At 47.3% G+C, this 27,976-nt stretch overlaps 1 long non-coding RNA gene across 1 annotated transcript in view; it reads right to left on the reverse strand.

Annotated features, from left to right (window-relative positions):
- LOC144167692 (uncharacterized) overlaps positions 1–25,332 on the reverse strand; it is a 67,927-nt gene extending 42,595 nt beyond the window's left edge. Inside the window, exon 1 of the long non-coding RNA XR_013322093.1 lies at positions 24,860–25,332. This is a non-coding gene — a long non-coding RNA (uncharacterized LOC144167692). The remainder of the gene's footprint in view (positions 1–24,859) is intronic.
- Between the last annotated feature and the right edge of the window lie 2,644 nt (positions 25,333–27,976).

Below are 27,976 nucleotides of genomic sequence, written 5' to 3' on the forward strand. Positions count from 1 at the left end.
CATTTACGCAGAGAAATGTTTCCCCGCCACCGCCGTTTCTGTTTGGTTTCTTACTTTTATGTCACGAGCGATACGCTTCCAAAAGTTCCTGATCAGGCATCCGCAACGTCGCGGAAAAAACAGCGTCACAGTCTGAAGGTTAAAAGTGCTTACCGCGAGAGAAGCTCGCCTTTCTTGCGCATATCACCAGCCCCATTATCGTTACCCGCTCAAATTTTGCTCATCCCGCCACCGCTGTCCCCCGTCCCAGAGGACACGCAAGCCCGCGCGCGAATGGATTGTCGGCCGCGGAGCGGCGGCACTTCACGGGCCCAAAGTGAGTGACAAACGACCTGTCGGCGATGGTTTATGAGCTCGCAGGAAGATGCGGCTGGCTTTCGTAGCCTTGAAGCCTGAAAATACATCAGTTCCCACGGGTCCCAACGTGCAATCTAACTTGGTGGCTTGGTGCGACCGCCTCTTTCCGAACATCCGACCCTCCCCGTTAGAAAAAATAATTGTCTTAAACACAGTGAACAAAAAAGTAATCGAACTGAGTAGCGTCGCTCTATACTCAAGGTTATCTTGAGCAATCGCGAGGGTGACTTCAATATGTACCATGCAGCGTGCTCTGCCCTGCGTATACGTATTATATACAATTTGGCAGGTTATCGCTGCTACTATTTTTTATTATCTATATAATGTGGCGTATATCTGGATATATTCAAAAACTGGCGCACAGACAAGTTTGTACATACTACGTCAACGCATCATTATCGTCATCTTATCGGAGGCGACTACTCGGAGCAGGAGCAAGGTTCGATCATCTGCTGGTTCGATTATCTGGCGCTTTCGCGATTGATCCTAATGACCGTTCGCAAAGAGGCAGCAAAAGCACTACACCATTGTTTCGCCTTTACCGGCTTGTGCTAATGTTTTTTCGCCCGAGATCGAATACAGTCGGCCCCTGGCGGCGGACGGACGAACCACTCATAGTGTGGATTCCGCTCTCGCGTCGGCTGCTCGTTCACGTTGCGCACGGCGCAAGATGCGTGCTGCACACGTTAAGAAACGAATATGTGCACTTGTATGGCAGTAAGCAGTGACATTGTTACCTCTGCTTGCGGATTTCATGAAGGGAGGCAATAATCAGCGGCCGTTGCGGGATAACGGGCAAGTTTATTTCCACGAAACATCGTCGCCATGGCCACCGCTTGAGCGCGAAAAGTGTTAAAAACATTTTTTTCGACAGCTTGCATTTTTCTTACCGGTGAGTGCAGTCTCCTGCCATTTCTGGAATGTCAAAGGGGACTTTGTTGAAGGTGGCGTGGTGGCTAATTAAAGGACGAGAATTACCTACATGAAGCAGGCCAGAGCTAGACCACAAGACCAGTGCACACCCGCCCAATTTTTTGTCAATATCACGGGAGCGTCGACCATGCGGTTGATCAGCGTCAAATGATGGAGTGACACGGCAAACAAGACGAGAGTTGCCGCATGCCCACTGAGCACTGGTTGTGGGAGCCCTCGTATGCTAGTATGCTAGGCTCTTCCAAGAGCTGAGCGCATCCCCGAATCGTTTCGTTCGCTTATCACAGTGCTTTGCATACTGGCCGTCTTTGTTCTCGAGAAGGCCCGCGTTGTGCCAATACTTCGTAAATCACCAGTAACGAAGATTTCGAGATTTGCTCGTAGAATGCTTAGGCTGTTGCTGTCAGTCACTTTCACTTGCCCTCTTTGCACCGTTAGCGGCTACTCGGCAGGCAATTGATAAGCGAAGGAAAAAATCGGGGGCAGCGTTCTGCTGTTGGAACAGCTTAGCAGACGACGGCCGCCGCAGCCAGTGCTTAGTGCGCATGCGGCTACTCTCATCGAGTTTGCCGTGTCGCTCCGTCACACGGCGCGCATGAACAGAACGGTCGACGCTCCCGTGATATTGATAAAAAAAAATGGGCGTGGGTACATTTGCCACACCCCTCCCTTTCCGAAAAGAAATGCCATTTTTGGACAGTCGCCGCTGATACTGTGCGACGTTCATGCTAATTTTTACGTCTAATTTAACGCATGTTTTTGTGAATGCGGAGGGAATTTTAGACGTATTTCTCGGTAAAATGAGGCAGTCGTGAGTTTGCGTCTGTCCTGTTACATTTCGTGCCGTATTTTCACGTATCACATTTTCAAATACCGACGCGAATCAGCTCCGAAAAACGTGGTTGGCTCAGCATAACCGAATGCCTAATACAGTAAAACCTCGTTAATTCGGATCTCAAGTGAGTGAGAAAAATGTCCGAATTATTCGAATGTCAAATTATCAAATTAATAAAAAAACGCACATTTTTCAGTTCTTTTAATTTGTATGTTTACTTTGAAAAGAAGTTCGTTATGCTTGCTTGTTTTTTTTTTGTTTTTTTTTTTGCGGACAGCTGAGCGGGAAGGACTAGTTGACTGGAATGCGACTATACTTTTAGCGCAAGTGTATTGCCTGGAAAATCGTAGCAAAACTCCTCTAGAACGACGAGAGCGTCCGCGGCTTCTTTTACGGCACGACGCGCCGGGCATAGCACATCTCACGGCTCTTCGTCGGACGCCTCATCCGCCACACCGAAGGAAGCCCTGATGATATCGTCATTGGTCAACTGGCCGGCAACGACAACGCCGTCATCATTTGCAACGTATTCGGCAAGCTGCACTTCGGCGGGAAACAAACCAACCAGTGCCATATCGTATTCCTCCTATCGTTTGAAAACAGCGCGGAAGACGGGACTGAGCAAGTAATAGACGACACAAGCGCTGACGAACAACTGTGCGATTTTAATTCGCAAGAAAATATATATATGAAAAACTAGGAGAAAAGAAGGAAAGAGACATAAAAATACGAAATAAAATTTTGACAAAAAAGGTGATAGCAACTGAATAGTGAGTATGGCAACGACAATCTTTCGCCGCGTGACAATTTGAAGACGACTAGTCACGTAGGTAAGCGATTTCCTTATCCAACGGCGGCACGGATGATTCGCTGATACAGTCGCTCCCTTTCCTCTTGATTTGGAAAGCCTCGAAGATCTCCCTCTCCCTTCGCCCAGGGTAAGAGGTGAGTGTGGCGCATTCAGTAAACCGGGGGGTGCAGCCGCACGAGGCGCAGTGCGCTGACTGAGTGCCACCTGTATTCCTCCTCTTTTGGCGCTGCGGGCTCTGGGCTGCGTTCTGAGCTTTCAGAAACCTCGGGCCCACAAAGCGACTGCGGCGAAAACAGTTCGCCACAACTTGTGCCGGCGCATTCGACTATGCGTGCGCCAAATGATGTATGGCACTCCTAACACTCGTTTCAGCTTCACTTGCCTCCACTCCGTATTAACCGGTGCGCGTGCAATTTTTGCGTCGAATTAGCGAATGTTTGTTGCCATAGGGCTACGTACATTTTTGAAGAAAGGCTGTGGGAATGACGAATTATCCGAATTTCTGAATTAACGGGGGCCGAATTAACGAGATTCTACTGTATAGCCAGGTTGGATAACTGTATAACCCCTTACGTTGGACCTAAATTTAAAGAAGTTAAGATCGCGTAATTTTCTACAGCATGTATACGTTGTCGCGCGTACGGGGGCAGGGTGTGCCCCACGACTCGCTGGACTTTTTTTTTTTCTTACCACAATGGTGGCTTTCAATACAGTTTTGGAAAAGGCGAGCCACAATTCTGGACAACCTAAAACCAAAAGGGAGCTGATCACTTTTAGAAATATTCTGATGATTGCTCGTTTAAAGGGGACCCACCTGTTAACATTCCTGTGGGACTTTTAAAAACCATCGATAGGGCAACAATACGAAAAGTTTTACAGAAACACAGAAATGTTCACAGCGGCCTATTTTGCTTATTTTACAAATATGTCTCATCTGTACTGAAATAAAGACATAAAAAATGGCAGCGTATCCACTGCATGGATGATGGCGAGGGTGCGAAGTACGGGGACTCGAAATGTTATCGAAGTTGCGCCCCGTGGGACATCCGATTTGCGTCCCGACCGTAATTCCATTTGAGCCGTGAGTTGCACGTTGATTATTCTCTAAATGAAACTGCAACTCACGGCTCAAATCGAATTTCGCTTGATTTTCGCTTGATGGTGGTGTGCGCACGGATGGACGCGGACGGACATTGGAAGGTCCTAAGGTACTCCGCACCGTTACAGGCGAGGGAGTAAGCCCTTTGACCCTCGGGTACTAACTCATGGTCGTAGCCCAATGAGTAAAACGACTGACACTAACTCTGTCTGGTCTACTAGACACAGGCTCGAATTCTGCTGACGGTTGTGCGATTTTGTGCGATTGTAAATGCTATGCCTACGGACGCGGACGGACATTGTGCGGTCCTAAGGTACTCCGCACCTAAAACTATCGCTTGCTAGACAGCTAGCGCCATCTAGTGAAATCTAGATAAACAAAAATATGTTTCTTGTTTATTTCTTCTTTAATTACACAAGTGATATATTTCGAAAAGAAGCAAACTAGGCTGTTAGGAACATTTCTATGGGTTTGTAAAATTTTTCGTATTGGTACACGATGCTTCTGAAGTTCGTGGGTCATGAATTCGTCAGTCCCATAGGAATGTTATCAGGTGAGTGTCCCCCTTCAGTACCGCTTCTTTCACCGTTACGGAACACGACACCTAAGGTACTTCCAATTGCAAAGAAACACCGATCGCCAACGTTTGTCTTTTCGCGTTACATGCGTTTTCTTCGCGCTGCGTTGGAACACTGGCAGGAAAATAAAGAAAAGAAAAGCAAACAGCAATTTAATCCGAGTTTCTTTTAGCAACCTCACAAGGTGATTCAATACAAAAGCGAGGTTCAGTGGATAACACGGCGCAGTTATCAGGAACCTGTTGCGTTATTTCGTAATAGGAATAATGAAGAATGTTTTACCACACCTGCAGCTGGGCGAATTCTTGCCGTATTTATGGTTTTGTGATTTACTCTTGCTTAAGTTTCTTCGTAAGCGACATCATAAAACAAGACTGCAAACGCATCTCGCGGTTCTCGGCACCTGTTATATTTTAAAAGGAACGAAAATCGCCATCAACAGCGCAACCATAACAGAACATTTGTGCTCACTGTAACGTCCAAGAAGCGTGCAATGGTTCACTCACTGTAACTGTCGTAGTTACTGCAAAACTCTAGATAAAATGACATGTTGATTGTACTGCACGCGTTAGTAATTTAGTTCGCCACTTCACTTGCGATGAAAGCCGGAAATAACAGAGCCGGTAACGTTATTCATCCAACCTTCCTTCAGGCTCGCTAAAATTTTACTTAACTAAGGCTACGCCTAAAAGACTCGTTTTTACGTTTTCATTTATATCTCTGCGCTGGTTAAAATTCAGGAAATTTATGTTGCCTTCTGAATGCAAAAAAAAAAAAGAATATCGCAAGTTCTTATAAAAATGGAGGCGGGGGCAGGGAAGTTTGGTTACCGTTTCATGACATCCTTCAAATGCAGTTATGCGCCATGTTACCAATGAAAGAGACTGAAACTGCTGTCGTCAATTGAATTCCCAAGATCGGAGCTTCCTCATTTGTCCTTATTTATGTTTTTATTAAATGTTCAAAGTCATACTCTGGAAAGGTCGAGCTTGCTAGGAACAACGGCGTACAGGCTCATATTCGCTATTTCGGCCGTTCAGTGATTCCCGATGGGTCACTGATGTTTCGGAGTAGTAATGCAGGCTTATTGCCGCTTTCATGCAATACATTTAACGTTGAGGAACTGAACTACAGCATTCCACTGTTGTCTGCGCCTTGCGTTGGCACATACAGCGCGAAAAAGGCACGAAGCGCGCACACAGCGTGCATTCGCCCGCAACCGCTCAGCAGAGCATCCGCAGCTCGAAGCCGTCGCCACCTATAGGCCGATCTCGCGGCGAATAGCGCCTTTCAGAGGGACCTCTTTCAATCTGCTCTCTTGTAACACTCTCAACCCTTCCCCCGTGCACTGTAGCCTCCCAAACTCAGTGTGTGGTTAACTTCCTTGCCTTTTCATTCACAGTCCCCCCTTCCTCGGTCTTCTCGTCACCGTCGCAACAGGAAATTAATTGTAATTTCTATCCACCTCTCCCCTCTCTCTCTAGCGCAGAGAGAGAGAGAGAAAGAGAGAGGTGTTTTCGTATTGAGACCTGTCCGGTGCCGTGCGCGAGCATCATTTATCCAGTATTCACAACGACAAAGGAAGTTCCCTATGCGTCTGTTGCTCACTCATTGTCTTGCCAAACGAAGCGTTACCAGAATTGACCAAAAGGCAGAAAAATCTCTCGATGAGCCCTAAGGAAGGAAGAAACTCGCAAGAAGAAACTATCGGGTTAGGAGACTTTGCCAGTCTAATTAATTCGGCCCGAAGGGTCTATGACCACCGTCTACTTCAGTGGCGCAAGGGGTCGGGCTAATTGCCTAATTAGGTAGGCATACACAAAATTACCGAGGCGATCGACAGGCACCATTGGTGCGTGTGCAGCCCGGCGTAATCGCGCTAATTGAGTCATACATCCACGCTACTTCAACGACCTGCTTTGCCCAGGGCGGGTACCCGGCCCTGCTGCCCAAGAAGCGGCAAACACCATCGCGGAGTGCCAGCGCTTCGCGCACGAACTGTAGCGGACATTTGCCCCATAAGGAGGAGCATATATGCTAAACAAGGTCGGCCCCAACTCGCGGCGACATGTGTGGACGGCGCTGGGATGAGCATGCTTCGAAGGGTTTTTATGCGCCAGGGGCTCCGCTACGCAGCATGCACGCCGCTTCTGCGCGCTGCTTCCCAATCTGTGGTCCCCTACGACTGATTCCCTACAATCTACATACAAGCTCGCGGTAAGCAGAATAGTTATCTAATTAACACATGCATATGCCACTTCGCTTTTTTGAGTTGCTGCAATCAAGAGTAATCTGGTGAACAGCCCATGCAGTCAACGGCTCAGTGAAAAAAGTACGGGGTTGAGCGAGAACGGAGGTCTGTTTCGGTCTCGTAGTTATTGGAGCAACCTGGCCCCGCTTGCGCGATGCGCTGCGCTCTAGCTGCTGCCAGCATGGTAATTGACCATAACGTAATAACGCTCCTACCCTGTTCTCCTCCCTCACCTCCTAACCTTCAACTCTCAGTGGTCAACACATATGACATCCATTTAAGTAGGCTCAGTTGCCCTGTGTTGTGGAGTGGCAAACAGTTTTTATCTGTGTATTTAGGGCGCGAAAGTTGGGCCAAACGATGAGCAGCTGTTTATCGAAGAACAAACGTTACAAATTACGCATAGTCGAGGCAACGCGTGCATGGGGGAGCTAGAGATTAAAGGAACCAAAGTTCGAAACGCAGGTTGAGTGTAGATGAAGTACGCTATATGTCATCGTAAGCCAGGTGCGTACGTATTGCGCGAGCTTTGCTATCAGATTTTCACCAAAAAAGTATGGTTTCCCGCACGAATCGATGAAGCCAAGAACCTCGAATGCTCGGTAGACACAGTGCGCTGCAGGCCAAGTCAACGCTGTGACGAGCAGGAATGGCTTTATTAGCGCCGTCATGTTCATCAATTTTCTAGTGACTTGAGAATCACCCTGAAACGACGTCAAAACCACGCCGATAAGCTCACTCACGCAGCCCCGCCCCCTTTTTTTTAGACACATGGTGCGTGCCCGTCTTGGCCGCAGTGATACGCAGACAAAGGAGCGGAAGAGCGGGCGTGAAGTCACACAAGATAATCCATATCCAGCTGTATTTAGTAACTTGACCGGCCAGTGGCTGCCCCCCTTGAAGCTGTTGACGTCGTTAAGTTGAAAATCTTGCTTGTATGAGCGCTGGCGGAAGGATAGAAGATGCATGAACAATACAAGTAGTTTTTGAAGACCTCCGGAATTATTAGGCGCACAGTTTATCGGACTGCAGTACACGCGCAGTTGCGGCACGAATCGAAGTGAAGACGCCATCCACGACGCAGGCACGTACCACGGTGATTATAAGCATTTATTAGTATTATTATTGGTATTATTAGTATTATCATCATCATCATCCTCATCCAAAGATGGCGCCCAGTTAGGATGCGTGCGTTCTGTGCTGTTTTTTTTATGGTAAACAGAAGCTCCTTCGTTGCGTTGAGGGCAACTTAGTACTCACGCGATGTGTATGACGTTACCGGACGACGACCTTCAGCTAATCAAGTCTGGAGCGCGGCGCTTCGTCTGCAATGCGTGCAAGACCGCGCCGTCGCTACCTGCTCCGGCTAGCCCTAACAGCGACCACGGCATTTCACCGCAGTGCCGGCTTCGTCGGTCCTTTCTTCGACCCCTCGCACCGCGCAGTAGCCACCAACGTTTATAGAACTATAGCGCTTAGAATATACAGGCCAGTATATTCTAGGCACTATAATAGAACCAAGGTCAGTTGTAAAACTTCGAAGTGTTTCCCGGCTCCGCCGGACCAAGCTGCATTGAGGGCGCTGCAGTCGCGCCCGGCTCCCGCGCGGGGAGCCGGGCTACCTTTGGCACCAAGACTGCCAGAACAGAGGCCCTCGCTATACATTTGCGGTTGTACGGCCAGCGTCTCGGGTCAGGTATGTTCCTCTAATGCGTTCTCTCTCTCTCTCTCTCTCTCTCTCTCTCTCTCTCTCTCTCTCTCTCTCTCTCTCTCTCTCTCTCTGCGTACGTGCGCGTGTGTGTGGTGCGCGTGCCGCGCGTGTGTGTGTTCCAGCTGTAGATTGTTCGGCACGCACCACGCCGGCGTGTTGTGTTCCCGGTTGCCCGGGCAGTTACAGGGGAAACCGAACCCAAAGTTACCCTGGCCTCCGGGTAGCATGGCACCGTGCCACTGCGTGTCTCGACCGACACCTCTCATCCAAATCGCGCGTTTGCGGCGTGCATTTTTACCCCGAGGGCATAGCAAAGGCATACAAGGAAAGTATAAACTGAACGTTGGTAGCCACTACCCAGCCCGTTGACCTTGGCGCCGAGCTGCTTTCCCTCCACGCCCTTCTCGTGGACGCCTTGGAGGGAACTTCGTTCTTGTTCGACCAGGTTGCCAAGCTGGGGGAGGACAACGATGAGGCTGCGTCGGGAGCGAGCAACAAAGGCCGAGGCTCACGACGACGCCATCAAATCGCTGCGAAAAGAGACACACTCCCTGAGCACTGATTTGTCTTGCTTGCGGGGGCCGCCACGGCTGGCTTAGTTCCCGCCGCTCCCCACCAAGACGGTCGCGGAAACAAAGCCCCCTACCCCGCCGATACCCTTCTCTTCACCGAATTCCGTGTTGCCTCTATGTACGGCTACAAGCCCAGCTGCCGGTCTCCAGGGGTCCTCTGCCTCTCCAGGACTCACCACCGACGCAGCAACCCCATGCAGGGCACATCGTTCGGCGTCCGCTGGCGGTTGGCATCTTTAATGGGACTGGATTTGCAGCGGTCGACCGTCCCAGGCCACCTGGATCTATATTTTTCACCAAGCTCCGTCCGTCAACATCGGCACACGTTTTTACGCACTTGTATTCTGTGGGTGTGGTGCCGAATCTCTGCAAGCGGCTGAAAACGAATCGCGGCTCGTACGCCTCCTTCAACGTCGCCGTGGACGACGCGAGTTGCGCTTTGGCCGCGAGAGTTTTAGCATAGCGTGCTCCGTCCGCTAACGCTACGGCGGCGGGTAGCGGGGCGCGACTGGGGAGAGCAAATTCGTCACGGTGGGGTGGATTAGTTCCGCGCGGCCTGCCATCGCCATGCCCGCTCTTTCCCTCCGCTGAGGGGCAACCTCCTCGCACTCCCCGCGCGCGCATGCGCAGTCCGGTCCCGCTACCCGCTAACCTTAGCGTAGCGTACGGGAGCCGCCTCTCTAGAGTAGCGTGCTCCGTACGCTAACGCTACGGTGGCGGGTAGCGGGGCGCGACTGGGGAGAGCAAATTCGTCACGGTGGGGTGGATTAGTTCCGCGCGTCCTGCCTTCGCCATGCCCGCTCTTTCCCTCCGCTGAGGGGCAACCTCCTCGCACTCGCCGCGCGCGCATGCGCAGTCCGGTCCCGCTACCCGCTAACCTTAGCGTAGCGTACGGGAGCCGCTATGCTAAAACTCTCTATTGCCTCTTTAAGCCCTTTTGCGGTGAGCTGTGGGAAGAAATTATTCATGGGAGGCAACTGCAGTTTCGATTTTTTCTACCGAAATGTCCGTGGGCTACGAACAAAATCAGCCGAATTTTTTTCTAATGTTGTTTCTTTTTGTTTTCCTCCATCATTCTTACAGAAACCTAGTTGTGCCCGGAGATTAGCTCTAATTCTTTCACCCCCCAAATTACCAAGTCTTTCGGCATGGCCGTGACCCTTCGCGCGGCAAACAACGGGGTGGGGGCGTACTGGTTGCCCTACATGGTTCCACTAAATGTAAACGGCGCCTGGACCTTGAAGTGGACACTGAGTCTATCTGGTTAGAGGTGATTTGTTCGCAGGGTAAACGCATCTTACTATGCACTTACTGCATGCCTCCTGAAACTCACGCCGCTGACTTCAGAAATACCCTTAATTTAATCGAAACTCTTATAACCTGTCACAGTGATTACAATTTTTTTACCACTGGCGACTTCAACGCACCCAGGATTTCATGGGAAACTAAATTGGTTAATCGGGCGTCTCATCCGATATCACAGGAGTGTGACATTTTGCTAGATTTAGTATCTTTCACTTCATTACAACAGATCAACTATATTAAGAATTCGTGTGGAAACATTTTGGACTTGTGTTTTACTAGCTTGGAACACGTTGATGTTTCGCGCAATGATGTCGACCTCGCAAAGCCTGACAAGTTTCACCCCCTTTACTCATTTCAATCTAACGTATCCCTCACCCATTACAATCTTTCAATCGACACACCAGGTGGCTGCTGTTACAGCTTTGCTCGTGGAGACTACATTGGCTTATTGCACTTCCTCGGTGAGACTGAATGGTCGCCACTGGCCAACATCAACGACGCTGGCGAGCAGACTGATTTTTTCACCGAAGTTCTCAATGATGGCTTAAGCAGATTTGTACCCAAAAAAAAAACACAGAAGTAATTATCCGCGCTGATTTTCAGCTCAACGTAGAAAGGCACTTGGAAGAAAGAATCAAGTGCACAAACAAACAAAGAAAACTGGCCAAGAGAGGTGGCAGAGTGAGTTTCGTCAACTCAGGTCTCTTTGTAAATATCTGCTAAAGCGCGATAGGTCCAATTACATTTCCGTGGTTGAAGCTGATGCGCCACGCAATGCTAAGGCTTTCTGGGGTCATGTCCGTGCACAGACTTCCAAAAACTCCCCAGAAATATTACCCTCATTGACAAGAGGGGTGACAGCATTCCCGACGTTCGTAATGTCTTTGCGCAACAATTCAGTTCAGTATTCGGCAAGAAAAGTGCAGCTAGCCCCCCTCAAGGGTTTCCGGGGTATGATAAAAGCTCAGAATTGTTTGGTTCGGAAAGACTTGTGTCAAAAGCTCTAAAGCGAGTTAAGCCGTCATTTTCCTGCGGCCCTGACGGCATTCCTTCTGCAGTACTGAAGGCGTTTGTGGCTCTTCTTGTTCCTGTCTTGACGCGTATATTTCAAACGTCACTCTATAACGGCAAGTTCCCACTCGTTAGAGGACTGTGCGGGTTATTCCTATATTTAAGTCAGGGTCAAAATTATACCCCACAGGCTACCGCCCGATTTCTATTCTCTGGGCTACTTCAAAACCCTTTGAGACCGTAGTACTACTGACTTTCAGTGTAAAAACTATATTATTACCTCAGCAACACGGTTTGCTCGTTGGGAGATATAACACCACCAATCTTGTAAATTTTATACTGCATGCTTCGGAAGCTGTGCAGGGGAGAGGACAACTCGATGTCGTTTACTTCGATTTGAGCAGGGCTTTTGATGTCGTCTGCCGCGATATATTACTTAAAAAGCTGTGTCAACTCGATTTACAACCATTCCTCACATCCCTTTTATGTAATTATTTATCGGATAGATCATGCTTCGTGCATGCAAACGGGCAATCTTCCCTCTCCTGCGACGCCACAAGTGGTGTCCCTCAGGGTTCTGTTCTGGGATCACTTAATTTGTTCAATTTTGTAAATGATGTTTCCTCAGTAATTCATGACTGTCATATGCTGACGATGTAAAAATATTTAGGACTGTTTCAAACACCGCAAGTCGTTCCGCTTTCCAGCCAGCGATCACGTCTTTTTCGTATTGGTGCTCACACAACAAACTCCTTATTTCAAAAACATTCAAAACTAAGGTAATGATATACACTAGAAAAACTGACAGCATATTGTTCTCCTATAACATTAACGGTGATTGGAGGTTAAGGATCTTGGTGTCAATTCTGACAGTAAGTTGAGCTTCTCATTGCACATCCGGGAGATCACTCGGCGGGCCCTCCGACCTCATGGCGTTCTAGGTCGCCTATCAAAGGAGTTCAACGAGCCGGGCTCTCTTCTCAAGCTGTACACGACTATTTGTCGTCCGCAGCTCGAGTATGCTTCTGTGGTATGGAATAGCACATGAAAAACAAACTGTATGCTTATTGAAAGGGTCCAGAAAAAGTTTACATCTATCTTCAACCATCGCTTTCCTAGCCATAAGAATTTCGGGTCATCCTTTGTACCGATTCTAGAGTGATTAACCTCCAGACATTTTAAGGCGGATATTATTTTCCTGTTCAAAATCGTTCACGGCACAGTGTCTTGTGGTGAGGTGCTGCAACATGTACCACTCCATGTGCCGCAAAAATCCACCAGAAGAAACGACCCATTTTTAAATCCCACGTGTCTGCGTTGCTTGGGCCGCATTTTTCGCCTTAAGTGTACATACAATCAGTACTCCGAATATTTAGACATATATAATAATTCCCCAACACAGTTCCGCAAATACGTCTGTGAGCTTGTTATGTAAGTCAACTTTTTGCCCTGTTCACTCGTAGTTACCTGAGCATGAAATCCTTACAAAACAATCTTTTCTACCTTTATTTAATTCCCTTTATTCAATGTCTAGTGTTCTCTACATGTATATTCATTATATACTCCTTTTCTTACATATAATTTATCTTGTTTCACTCCATTTCCCCACCACTAAACATTGTTATCATGTACGTATATTTTTGAAACTCTCTGTGTATGACGACCGCCCGCGTGGCGACACATCTGCAAGCATTGTACCTGTTTTTGTGTGTATGTGTGTATTTGTGTGGTATTTTTTGTGGGTGCATGTATATTCAGGTGTAGGACAGTGCTTGATTTTGTGTGTGTGTGTGTCAGCAACGCTGTTCCTATATTGCATTACTTGTAAGGCGTGAGTTTCGATCCTCCCTGTTCCTTTTTTGTGCACCAGCACAAAGGCCCTCCGGCTGTTCGTGGGCAAGTTAATAAACGTTCGACTGATTAATTGATTGATTGATTAATTGATTGATTGATTGATTGATTGATTGATTGATTGATTGATTGATTGATTGATTGATTGATTGATTGATTGATTGATTGATTGATTGATTGATTGATTGATTGATTGTATGGTGGTTGAAACCATGCGGTATGGAAACTTTCTGGTAACTATCAGTTGCAAACACGGTGTTCAAGAGAGAAATTTGCTGGACGGAGAGGTAAGCTCCCATTGCTAGTTTTGAAACATAATGGTAGCTAACCCCTCCGCCTCCCCCCTTTTGTTTCCATAATAGTTCCCGTATGACCTAAGTTCAGCTGATCACTGACATAATGTAAGAAGTTTCCTGTTGGCTCAAGAGAACACGGAAATGATCCTTCCCTTAACTAGTTAAATTAGGCAGCCTATAAAATCCAAATGCAGTAAAACTATATTTCACACTGTGCTGAGTCAAAGAAAATCGGTGGAGAATAGTCGAGAAGACGTATGCGGACAAACGCCAGCTCCTATAGCCAATTAGGCTGGACGAGACCGTCACCATCAACATCATAAAAACTCTCCATAATAGTTTATTTATACAAAAAAGGGTTCAGAATATCCTTTTTGTGAGCAATTAGTATAAATCTGCGCCTCTCTATAGGATGAGTTCGGGAAATGTCCTACTACGGGTTCTAGTCGACGCCCGACAGGTTGTCAGCTTTTCTTATCAGTGAGTCAGCATTTCTAATGAAGTACCGCTGAGGTAAGTCCTAAAGTTATTATACTGATATGTCGATATTATGTTGTTTATTTTGTATTAGATCGGGAAGTGCAAAGATATGAGCTAATAGTAGCTCTTGGACGGGCACTGTGTTTAATAAAACCATCAAGAAAGTTCCAGGTAGCAGGGCTGTCGGTGGTGGCAAGAGCGTAAGGTAAGGAATAAGTTCTTCCAACATCTTTTCTATCAGGGTTCGCTGATGAGCTGGGCTTCGCTTGGAAAACGTGAAGGCGGCTTGGCTAAGGAAAGCGCTGAACAGACGGGACAGACGGGAGAACCCGCGAGGGCGGAGAAATCACGTCTTTGAAACCTTGATCCTCCCTAATGGAAAACCTTCGCGTTCTGTTCCTTATCCCGTACGCTCTAATTTGGTCGCGGCATTTTCGAGCTTTAAACACGTTACCTGGGCGTCTTTTGAATCCCGGGGAAGTTACCGCCGTTCCGAAAATAACTGACAGAAGGTGTACGCATGAAAAGAAAAGACCCTATATTTGGCTCTCCATTGGCACGCGCGGTGAACTGAAAAATGGCGAAAAAAATCTCCAATTTAAGATTCCTTCATTAAAGAAAGTTCGACGCTCCAGAGAATATCGTCTTTGCCAACAAAGACTCCCTCACACTCGGACGACGGCGGCAAAAAAGTTGAAAATGCTGGGGAAAATGCCTTCCCGTCAGGGAGACAAAAGCTCGCCTTTTCCAGGGCGTGAAAGATCGCCTAAAGTGTTCGCCTGGCACGAGAAATGCAGTTTTTTCCTACCTTTCTTCGCTCCTTTTTTTCTTCCTTGCCTTAGTAAGAAATTTGGCTCTAATTAAGGAGCCGACACAAAGCTTCGTAAGAAACTCAACCTACTACGAGCTTGAGCGACTTTTGGGTCGCAGTAATATATTCGGCCCGGACGTTATAATTTCGTGCTAAAATATCGCAGAGAAGGACGCTACGCCAGGAATGGCGTAGGGGGAAGGGCGTTGATTTCAAAACTAAAATACTGTCCCGAAAACTGTAAAGATATCACGTTTTATTGCCGAACAAAAGCGGTAACAATAGACTGGTAGGGACGCATGGGAGACCAGGCGAAATCTGCGCAGCAGCGATTGTGACTTCTCTTTGTTATAGACGGCCGTAGGAATGACCGAGCGGAAGTGTAAGCCGCAAAATTCCACAACTGGCCGTATAAAATTCTCCTTTATTTTCCCCTTCGCGCGCGTCTAAAGAACGTTACCATCGGGGCCTCCTTTTGTACACGGCTAGGGATATCCGGTTCACGAAGCACGTTCTCCGTCATCAAGCACGTATCTTCTCAAAGGAAGAATCCAGATGCCATGGAGCGAGCAGAGGTTAAGTTAAAACAAAAGAAAATATTCTTTTACTAACGTTTGTACTCCGGGAAACGCTCCTTGCGATGCAACAAAACGAAACCGTTGGAGATGAATACCTTTGTTTTTTCACCAAAAATGACGCCTTAATGCTCCTGTTAGCCGGTCCGTTCAGTGCACTTGCATGCTCAAGCTTTCAGGGTATCTCCAAAGACAATGAAACGTTGGCTGCGACAGCAGCATTCTTCTTAGTCAAAAGCATAGGTGGCTCGTGGAGGGAGAAAAAGAAACGCATCGGTGACAATACAATTCCCTGCGCTATTCCTTTCACTACCCCTAACTCAAAGCATACACGACTCTAACGCGGTCCAACCACCTCGGCAGCGTCAATAGCCCCTATTTGTATTAAAGCGAAGATTTCAGCCTCTCACTGATGTTGTCTGTAGTCCAACCAAACGCACTTCAGGAAAGCCAACCTTTTCTGACGATGATGATTAGGGGGGGGGGGGGGGGGGGGGTGAAGTGAATAAAAATTAAAACACTTCCGCCGGTCGGAATCGAACTTGCGTCCCTCGCGTTATGAAGCCGACGTCTATCCGATTTCGCCATTCCGGCATGGCTGTTGAAACAGCTTGCATTTGGAGACGGGTGCATGGACGTGCAAAATTACAATTATGCACCCCTCCGTCCAACGAAGACGATGGTTTAACGCTAGGGAAAGCCATGGAATGCACGTTACCATACACATAAGGTAGGAATCACGTTACCTTCATATTAACCATCATAAATAAATAGGGTCCGTTCGCTTCTGGGTTGGTTCATTTGGTGTTCGGCTTGACTTCGGAAAGCTCCGCGTACCTCCATAATTGTTGGTTCGACGGAGGAATAGTTGATTTTAAACTTAACACTCCCGAACCCCTACCACAAACGTTGCTTCTTATTTCAAAGAATTTCAAGTATTGGATCCCATAATCTCCTCCTGCTGTTGACCCAACTCGAAGCGCGCGTTGGGCAGGCGGTGTGTACTCCGAAAGCTTGTCGGTGGAGTGGCGTTGAGACGGTGTCTGTTGTCGATGCACGACATCACTCAAGGAGTGGATTGACCAACAAGTAGGCGAGAGGATAGGCGGAATTTCAGGAGGGTACCTTCGTTGCACAGCGACCGAGTCTCCCATTAAGACGATAGAAAGGTGAAAGTGAATGCGCCCAAGAAAATCGAGAAGGTCAGAATCAGCCGAGAAGAAAGGCAGTAATCGGCGACGCTAAGCGATAAACCCATGGCGCAGCATGCGGAGCACGTCGCGATTGTAGCCGGCACCAGCGGATGCATCGCTGGATGCTAGGAGGCGCGCGATCGCATTCGAGGCACGCCCATGCCTCACTCCCAAACTCAGCGGTAACCTGAAAGATTTACGAAGCTTCTTCCTAAGCGCGCAGCCAGAAGGAAAACGACCTCCTTTACGTGGTTCCTAGCATTCCCACCTTAGGCGACGGGGCTCCCGCGGCGGAGCGGTTGAAGCGGCGGGCAGCAGAAAAGAGTGCAAAAGAAAAACGCTCGCTTAAGAACGAAAAAACGGGCTGATGCACCAACCCGGTTACTATAAGGCTACGTTAAGCTGAACCCGTAAGAGTTCAGCCAGGGCAATAGTTTGTGGCCACGCTGCATAGGCAACAGGTGCAGTGCACCTTTCAGGCTCCTCGCCGTTCTTTTAGAAACTATTATTCCGTTATAATTAAGCGGAGCGCAAAATATTTTCTCACAGCTAATAATGGGGGCAAAAGCTCGCTCTCTGCGCAGTTTCAAATTCAGCATGATGCGCGATCAGGCTGCAGTTCCGTCGAAACTATCCCATTGAAATGGATGGGGAGTAAATTTTGACAAGGAATTACACAAGAGCTTTCAGAGTTATGGAAGGTATCTTTAGAGTTTTCATATGTTAATTCTTATATCTGTGCTTCCTGTAATGGATTTACTATTTTTCTGAGAGGTCGGAATTTTGAGCGAGAAAGCTGGGGATGTGTTGGAAGGGAAGCTCGAATTACCTCCGCTTGAGAATTCTACAGATTTTCTTAGTCAATTTAATCCAATCTTCATCCAATTTAATCCAGGCGCCAGCCAATTTTATCCAAGTGCCATCGAATTTAATCCAAGTGCCATCTAATTCAATCCATGGGTTCCAGCGAATTTAATCCAATCGCCAACCAATTTATTCTGGTCGCCAACCAAAATAATCCAGCTGTCAGACCGTTGTTCATCTTCGGCTGTATCATCGGCTTTATCTTTGCACGCAAACGGCGGCCACCATAGAGCTTCTTACAATATACAGTAGAGAGGAATCTGGCGCTAGCGACTATGCGGCTCACATCAAGGTCGTCTGTGTCGTCATGGACCGCCACTACATCATACACTCGCCCTAGTTTTATCATTGGCTTGGATTGAAACGTTTTAGTGACCGCAAATTTAAACAAAGTGCCACAAAAACGCAAAGAATAGTGTGCATTTATGTAAGTGGAAAATAAAACAGGCCGTTTTAAAACTAAGGAAAGAAGAAGTAAAGCGTATTTTTGCCGAAACAGTTGTCCCTGCTATTCTGCAGGCCAAGGTGGTAAGGTGGTAGTTTCGAACAATGTTAATATTTAGGGAGCGGGGGGGGGGGGAGGGGGGGGGGGGGAGGGGCTTATTACAGACTCTTATTTTATAAATTTTACCATTACTTCAAATACTAAGTTATTTGAAGAGTTTGGAAAGGTTTTTGAGCGTGCCATGAAAACGTCGCCTTCGTGGTGAACCGGTGCACCGACCGTCAACTACAGTTTAACGAGAAAAAATAAAACGTGGCGTTAAACAGTCGTGGACGATGACAAGATAGCACGGATACAGGCGCCCGTATCTGTCGTATCTTATCTTCGTCTAAGTATGCTTTGTTTCTTGTTTTCGTCAGCTACAAATTTCGTGGTGGCATATTACCCGCTCAGTCATACGTCCTTCGACTGCGGCATGACCAACGTCAGGTACAATAACGCACTGCCTGTTGTTTCACCGAACACGGCTACCACAGAACAGGGAGGATTTCGGCTTCCTCGTCGCTCGTAGACATGTTAATGCATAGTGAAGGAAGCAAATCCCAAAAACCACCTAAGAATCCAATTGTCATGCCAAGCCCAAGCCAAAAGTGGGGGTCTTCCAAAAGTGGGGATATATATATATATATATATATATACATATATATATATATATATATATATATATATATATATATATATATATATATATATATATATATATATATATATATATATATATATATATATATATATATATATATATATATATATATAGCGAATCAGAATAGGAAATGAGGGGCTCGTTGAAATAATAAGACAGATATATATATATATATATATATATATATATATATATATATATATATATATATAGTAGAGAAAATGGTAGACACACGATTAAAAACAAAGAACAGTGGTTTACTGACGTTGCGACTGGAGGACCAGTTTTCATCATGAGTAACCTACATGAGTAGAGTGTGTGTATATATATATATATATATATATATATATACATATATATATATATATATATATATATATATATATATATATATATATATATATATATATATATATATATATATATATATATATATATATATATATATATATATATATGCACGCCACTCACTCGCTTACACTCGCCTCGCTCACAACTCGCCCTCACGGCTGCTGGCACTCACTCCACACCCCCTAGCCTTTTATGGCCTGAAGGCTGCCGCCGTGACGTCACAGAGAGAAGACGACGCCCGATCACCTCAGAGAAGTGCATTCAGCATGCACTGTGAAGTAATGAGTTAAGCTACTTGCGTCGCCAGAAAGGAAGGTACTTTATTTACAGCGCGGTAGAAAACAAGAACAGACGTTTCTGATTCCCGAAGCTCACTTTTCTTTGTCGATTGTTGGTTATGTACCAAAATTTAATAAATTTCGGTCTAATTAATATATGGTACACAAAACAGTCCGAACGCATAGTCATAGTCGCATCTCGTAAAGAATTACCTATACGTAAAACATTCACAAATGTTCAAATAAACAAAAAAAAAACCACTCGTGGAAAGAGTGTTAACGTTTTACATCCAGCAAAAATAAAATGATGACTCTTTTTGGGGCGATAATGAGTATTTGGAAAACGTTTGCCTTCCTGACTTGCGGTTACCAGCGGGCGATACATTTATGGTCAGGCAGTAAATGAATTCCAGAGCAAACCTTATATTGGTCACGAGGAATTAGCATGCTCTATAAACGGTACCCCGGGAGACTAATAGAATTTTGTCAGAACTACAGGCTTTCTCGCTCGATTTAATCCAGGCGTTACCCATAATTTAATCCAGACGCCAGCCAATATAATCCCAGCGGCAGCCAATATAATCCAAGCGCCATCTAATTTAATCCAGGTGCCAGTGAACTTAATCCAGGTGCCAACCAACTTAATCCGATCGCCAACCAAATTAATCCAGCTGTCATAACGTCGTTTAGGAGTGTTTTGTGCGCTATTAGGCGCATGCTTGCGGATTTTGTTGCGCGATATCGGACCTTTTCTGCGTCTCTTTCCCCCGACGCGCACCGACAAATATTATGAGGACCAGAAAGCGTAGCGGGATTGGTTGAACCACGAAGGCCCCGGATCCTACCCAAGCGGAGTCGATCTGCCGGGCAAGGGTGAAATGGCCCTGCTTGGTAAAGGCGGATACTGCTATCGAGATAAATGCATACCAATACAAAATTAAAGGACTGTGGCTCGGCCGTCGCTCACTAATGCGATCCAAGTTCGCATGTTCCAAGGGCCGTTTCGACCATTATTTCAGATGGTCGAAATTACGTTATGACTCGCACTATTGAAATTCTGTTTAATAATAGGGACGTGCATTTTAGTAGTTGTAGTCACACTTGAGAGCAGTAAATAGTAGTCACCCCCCGATTCATCCGTGACCCATTTAGGCATCACTGATAAACAAACACCAGGAGAGCGGTGTTTTTCGATCCGTAGGGACCGTGTGCTGCGTGCTGATCGTCTGCGAGAGGGCCGTGTGTAACTCGCGTCAGAAGTATCGTCTGCTCCTCGCCGCCTCGCGTAACAATTCCTTCCCAAGTTCCTTTGATCAATACACATTACCTAAATGTCCTTTGCATTCCCAGTTTGAATTAATGAATGTTTTCCGGCAGTGTTAGGAGTTATTTTCAAATGGTAATATCGTCTGCTCGCCTCACAAGTGTCGAGTTTGCTCGCGCAACAATACGCTAGCAAGTCTGCTGGCGTAACAATAAGCGAGCAGACGATACTTCTGATGACCTCGCAGACGATCAGCATACGGCACCAACGGATCAAGAAAGGCCGCTCTCCTGGTCTGCGCGTGTTAGTAAATGTCCATTAAGCTGTGCCCGTAAGACAATTTACAAATAATGAATCAAGAAACACCATGTTTTCGAGGAATACCGAAGAAAACGTTGGGTGAAGGCAAGAAGCAGTACAACTCCGTTTCAAATGTAAACAGAGCCCGGATTGTTGAGGTTCATCAGCGCGGTGGAGACTTAAAACGCCTCGCTGAGGCGCTTGGCATAAACGTCAAGACGACGTGACTCATTGCAGCAACGGACCGCAGCACCGCGACAAAGCGTATTGTTTCGGCAAAGAAGTTCGCCGAGACCATCGTGCAAGCGCTGACCGAGATTGTTGACAATATCCCATCTTTCACGCTTTCTCTAAATCAGCCTGCCCTCACTGAAGCCATGCCAGACATTAAAATCGGTTCCTTCAGCATCGACCGATTGTTGGACGGCTGCGGTATTCTCTGAAGCCGGCCATACTGAGACCGGTAGAGAGAAACAGCCTGGCAGTCACGGCGAAGCGCCGGGAGTACGCAGAATGGCTGCAGAACGGGGACACGACGGTGTCGTGCAACTGCATTGATGACGACAATTTTAATGTGTGGTGTGCACGGAGTTTTGCCAGAGCTAACTCCTTGTGACGGCACAAAGGGGCAAACAAACGTTTTGTTCTCTGTATGTCAGCCAACGGCATCGTCCGCTGGCGTATCGCCGACAAAGTACACTGGGCCGTGTTCAACGAATTCCCTGAAAAATAGTCGCAGTATAAACACGACCCCGACGGTGAGGGTGTCTTCATTTTTGACAACGCTCCGGTCCATCGACGGGCTGAAGTGGCGGCTGTGGCCATGACACAACACACAATCCAAAGACTGCCGCCCCGTCTTCAATCCGACTGAAGAGGTGTTTTCAAAGTTCAAGCTGAACGTGAAGGCTTACGTACAGGAACATCGACCAGCGCTCCTGAACACGAAGGCAGGTGTGACAAAAAAACACGACACCACCGCTCCATGCTTGCGAACGCCGCGGAAGAGGCAATGCAGCCCATGAGTCGCCTTGAGTGTGCAGCGTATGACAGGCATAACTTTTCTTTTGTTAGTGCTGCACTGAACATGGTGAACATGCAAGCCCCTTCGCCATATCGCTATAAATGGCACTCCGAAAAGTAATGAGATGTCGTAAGACTGGTTACCTGTTTCTTGTATGTTGAAATTGTTCTTCTTCGGCGCAACATTTCAATATCCTGCTGTAAAGTGGAAGCACCGCTTAATAAAGATTTTCACCTGGCCAAGTCATAGAGCCGTTATGAGCGCATGTAATTTTATAAGGCGTGCAAATCGTTTGTCATGAAAACAAGTAAATCAAACAGGCTTATTTCATATCCGTAGTGTCATAACTGGGTCACGGCTGAATCGGGGGGCAAAAGTGATGAGATGTCTAGTGACTACTTACTACGGTCAAGCGTGACTAAAACTACTAATATACACGTTGCCATTTTAAACAGAGTTTCAGCAGTGCAAGTGACAACGTCACTTCGACCATCTGGAATAATGGTCGAAACGGCCCCTCTGGAACATGAGAACTTGGGTCGCATAATCGCGCGACGACAAAGCCATAGTCGTTTAATTTCATATTGAGTGCATTTGTGTCCATATCAGTATCCGCCTTTACGAGACAGGGCCATTTCACCCTTGCCGGACAGATGCGACTCTGCTTGGATTGGATCCGGCGCCTTCGTGGTCAAACCACTCCCGCAATGCTTTTTGATCCTCATAATTTATATCCGTGCGCATCGGGCGCAAGAGGCGCAGAAAAGGTCCGATGAAGCGCAAGGAAGCCTTCCTGCTGTTTGCGGTCCGTATCCGGAACGCACGAATCACGCCCTAACGTGCTTGTCGGCTTCTTCGTGAAATTGAAAGTTGTCGCCATGTCAGCGTTTACAACAACCGAGTATTTCACCCAAGGGGCTTCGTCTTTGATGATGTGGAATATCAGGAGCCGCTCCTCGTTCTCAATGCAGTGTCAAAACGTAGATTTTCAGGTTCTGATGTGGTAAGCTAAATCTACAATGCACACAATTATGTCTGCCTCTTGTTCGCGGCGAGATGTCTCCGCGGCTTATGCAATAGCTGCGGGTATGGCTGCCGCTTCAAGCCGCTTTCGGTTGGAGTCCGGGCTTTTTCTGCTTGTGCTTCCTTTTGAAAAATAGGACGGACAGTCCGGAAATTTTGAAGGCACAGCACCGGGACGAATGCGGGGACTGGGTGCGGTTATCGTGCGCCGTTTTTGTTTTCCGGCGCACACAATCTCTTAAATTACGCCTTCGGGTAGGAAGCGCAGCTCGCAAGGCTATTTAACAAAAGACTCGGCGTTTATGTCAACCTTCTTTCGATTAGGAGTTGCATAGACTTTTAATGAAACGTTGCGTACTTTTACTTGCAATTTATAGCACGAAGAATCTTCTGCGGGATAACTCACTGAGGAACACTGTGTAGGACTGAAGTTCTCAAGTGGAATAGCGCGCACCCATTTCCTGCATCTCGGGAAATCTGATGACACGCACCTCGCACATTGAGTAGTGATTTCCACGGCACTCAGGGACGTAGCACTTGTTCGGCATGACGAATTTGCGTCAAGTTCCAACAATTGCCACATCATGGCTGATATTCAAATTAAAAAAAAAAACTGGCTCAGTGAGAAAATCCACGCAACCACAGTACGACGTACACTCACGTACATCTATGTGCGCCTGCGACGAACTGACGTGCACGGTGCGCTGCGGCACTACTTGCACTCCGCAGTAAAATATTGTGCACTTTCACTACAACGTTTTCCCGCTACATGATTGTATTTGTTAGAAATATCACTGTCATATGAACAATGCTTTTACAAGAAAGCAAGGGTTTGTCGGACAACCGTCTGGTCGGGAGGGTACATTTGAGAGAGAAAGAGAGAGGGCACCGACCAAGTAACGAAAAAGAAAAACTTAAAAGACGTTTCGGCTCCCGCACGGGAGCCTTGTTCACAATCTCAAATGCTTTTACGCCAGCAGAGAGAATTGCTGTCCTAACCTATTCAAATATCACCACAAATCAGAAAAATATATTTTGTTCTTATTGTTGCTCCACCTAGTGGAACGCTGTAAAAACACTCGGCAAACAAAATGTTTCAGCGTGTACTTCCGCGCGCGCCGCGCCGTCGCCTCCGTCTCTGCCGCAGCCACCATCTTCATCCGCAGCCGCGGCCTTCGCCGCCACATCGTGACGTCAGCACTCCGTGACGTCAGCTATCCTCCGGCTTGCAGTCTAGTAGGTATAGGCTCACTCGCTTTCACGCTCACTATTCTCGTCACCACTCACACTCACTTACTCAGACCGGCAGACAAGAGAGCAAAATTTTCAGGTTTAATTAGCCAAATATAGACTACCGACTTTAAAAGCCCTAGTGCAAGAGCGCTCTAGTTCGCGAAGCGGTGCTGCTAAGAAAGGAGCAGCCTCCAAGGGAGGCACTTAAAGCGACCGGGTCTCTGTGCATCAGTGACGAAGCGTCTGCGTGCCGCTCACGAAGCACTTAACCTGGCACAATGACTTTGCCCTCGAAACCCAACTTTGCTGTGTCCAGGCGTCACCGGTGTCATCGCTAGCAATTCACGAGGTATGCATGTTCTAGATATCTGAATACGTAAAAGTATCGGCGAGATTTTCCTAGAGCCTTTTTCGAACGTATACAGTTATAAATTTTCGAATCGCAAGAAACCACAGAGAGCTCTACAGCCGTTACAAAAACTTATGAACTACCGACACTGCTATTTGCAGATATATATAGGGCAATTGACGAACGCCGTCACGAAACAGAAAGCGCAACAGCGAGCACAAAGTGCAGCCAGAAAAAAATTGCTGTTTCCTAACTCGCTCTCTGCAGCTATTGCGGCTACTAATAATTTCCCATGAGCGTATTATACACTAGTATTTCCATTCAGGATAAAACGACGGGGTAAATAGTAAGCTTACCGGCAATCTTAGTTCCATGCTGATCCATTCTTCGAGCCAGCCGGCCGCACACAGCTTTCGCAGGAAACGTTTCGTATTATTACCATCATTAGTCAACACATTAGTCCCAGGAACATGTCCTCTAAGTTGCTCCCCACCTGCGGTGTCCTCCATCTTCACTGTGCCACTGCAGCCCACGATCCGGAAAATGTTTGTTGTGGACGTCTTGTCCACCAACATCCAGCTCGAAAATGGCAAACCTAACCAGTTATCTTTTTGAAGGCTCCAAAAAGCAGAGGAAGGTTCATTTCACCGCAGTTCAGACGGCAGCGAATACCGACAAAAACTGCGCAAAGCCACTGACGGATATCAGTCGTCGTTTAGTCCACATGGAACGGCCTGAACCCCGTCTCTGTCACTGCCACACAACTCGCGCACCCATCGACGAAGGCATACCCAACGTATCAATTCCTGAAATCCGCGCACGGGAACGCGAATACTCGGAGCGTCCCAGAGGGGCTGCAGCTGAAGCATTGCCTCCGAGCAAAGGCGACTAACTGGCTGTCTAGACAGACGTGACGAGGCATCTTTGCGCGGCGGGTGATGCACTAGCACCTGCGTCGGGCAGAAAACGCAACTTCAGTACGTCATGGTATCACCGGGGTTGTCGCAGGCAGCTCGCAGGGCGGAGACCGGTGGAGGCACGTACACGCTGGCGACGCCATTTTGGGCCACTCGCTGGCCGCCGCAGCAAGTCATTGTACCAAAACCGCGCTAAAATTATCGCCGCAACGTGGTTTACCGGCGAAGTTTGAATCATCTTATCTGTTTCGCGTTTCTGGGTCTTGTGGGAAATGAACGCGTTGAGCACTTTGACCCAATAGCGGCGGCACGGGACCGTTCAAATGGTGTGTCCACCCTGTACGGCGGCGCTGGCATCGAGGCACCCTAAAAAGCATTGCAAGAGTTGCAAGCCATTACAATTACTGACCACGGCAGCCATCTTTTTCTCAGGACCAAGAACGAATTTTATTTCGGCTCTCATAAACATTTACCCCCCCCCCCCTCCCCCCATTTCCTCATTCATCCTAAATTGATCCTGGCTAAGAGGCCACAACTTTCGGTCGAGCCTTGTGCTACTTTTACAGTAGAAGGTTTTTGCTTTCATCTTCGGTTCTTTCGTTACGTAAAACCGCCAATGTATACGAGTGAGTGGAAGTAATCCCGGTAAAAACCTCTTCATGAAGAGTATAATTTTAACACAGCCACCATTAAGGGTCCCTTCCTTTTTATGAAATTAATAATCGAAACCGTCCGGGCATTTTAGTATCCCTTAATCATGGGGAGCTTAAGGCCCTATTTTAAAAGCCTTTTCAATGAAGGCACTTCCGGCAGGAGCCCCATTTGCGAAAAGCTGCGATGTGGCTCTGCGGCGGTAAGCTTATAAGTGTAGCGCCTGAACGTTGGCTGACGACGACGTCGACCGACGCCTACACGTAACTGGACGATGGACGGCGGTAGCAGTTAATAATATGATTGTGTTCGATGCGATGGGTTAAAAGTTATTAATCAGTTCGGAATGACGTCCGCCACATGCCCGCCTGCATCGGGGTATACTCGCGGGCTCCGGCATTCAACGACCGCGCAACGGCCAGTTTAACGTCGGCTTTGCCCGTACGCGAAGCGCTTAATCCCAGCGGCGCCACTGGGTAGCCGGCCCCAGACGAGAGCTCTTCATTTGCCGACCCAGCTAGAAGAGCCTCCTAGGGACAAGGCCTGTGACTCTCCAGCTCGCTTTTGTTCTTGTAATTTAGCGCATTGGTTGAGTAGTTCCGAACGTGATGCCGTTTCTGCTTTTACGACGATTCCTGAGGGAGCAAAAGCGCTGTTTTAGGCAGGGCCATGACGTGGTTCCGGGCCTTACGTCTTTCTAGGTGGTGACTTTTAGAAGTCGGCCCGCATTTTTTGTTTCCTTCTTCTCCTTTTACGACTCAACGACGGTGCGCTGCGCAGTACTCTAAGCCCTGCCGCCCAAAGTTCTTCTAATTTTCATGCCGTGTGGAGGGAAGGACGAAAATTAATAATGAGATCATCCAGCACGGCTGCACCTAGAAGAGTATTTATGAAGCAAAAAATATATGCAGATTTTAATTGTTCTGCACATAGCCGCGAGAGCTCTCGACGCTTTGTGTATAAGCTTTCGCGGAATGTACACGGTGGATCTTCAGGGCCGCGAGCGCGCTCGAAACTGGCGTACTTAATTTCCATCAGTTCTATATTAAAAAATCCTCTGTTAGGACGATTCTTTACGCTGATGACGGGTTCAGTTTTTGTTTCATCTTTTATGTCATGTTATTTTTACATTTTTAGGCTTTGGCGCGCAAAAGGAGATGTCGGTGCCTGTTGTTTTGTTGTCATGGCGGTGCCTTTGGCGGTGCCTCCCCACTTCCATAAACCGCATTTTTACGACGAATGAAACAACAGAAAGAACGAGCATAATTAATCAAAGTACGGGAGAGCGCTGCAAGTACAGGTACAGCTGTGCACCTGCCCAACTGCTTGTGGGTATAATTGTGCGCTGTATGTTATTTATTCAGCAGCATTCCTTTTTTTTTTTTTTTTTGCTCTGCGGAATACTTGGTTGTTATCAAGGAGGTTGTATAAAACTTCTGGAGTGGTGGTCTCTCCTAGCCGGCAACGCAAAGAGGTGAAGCCGGGCAAAACGGTCGGCGGCCATATTACCGTGGGCAGAAAGGGCAGGGAGCTGGTAGAGACGCTGAGGTCCTTTCGTGTTTTTTTTTAAGCTTTAGAAGAAAAAAAAAACGATAGCTATGTTGGATTTGTCGATCCTTGAGGGCAGCCTGAATGTCGCCTTATGCGTAGTCTATTGTCCTAAAATATGATTCGAGCAGCGAGCGAGCGTTTGCATCTCTTGGGGTAGTGAAGAAAGCCGTCACCTGCGGAAATGCCTAGTGCTAGGATAATGCCAGCACTGCTGCTTTTATTTTAATAAATGTTTATTCGGTGTCTCTAAGGCTATAGGACGCTCCATTTAGCACTAAAATTCATGTTGCACGCCATGACAAGAGATGCCGCCTCAACACGGGTACTAATGTCCACATTTCGCGCTGAAAAGTT

The sequence above is a fragment of the Haemaphysalis longicornis genome, unplaced genomic scaffold, assembly GCF_048455015.1.
Source record: "Haemaphysalis longicornis isolate Haplotype H1 unplaced genomic scaffold, Haemaphysalis longicornis Haplotype H1 scaffold_2, whole genome shotgun sequence".
NCBI lineage: Eukaryota > Metazoa > Arthropoda > Arachnida > Ixodida > Ixodidae > Haemaphysalis > Haemaphysalis longicornis.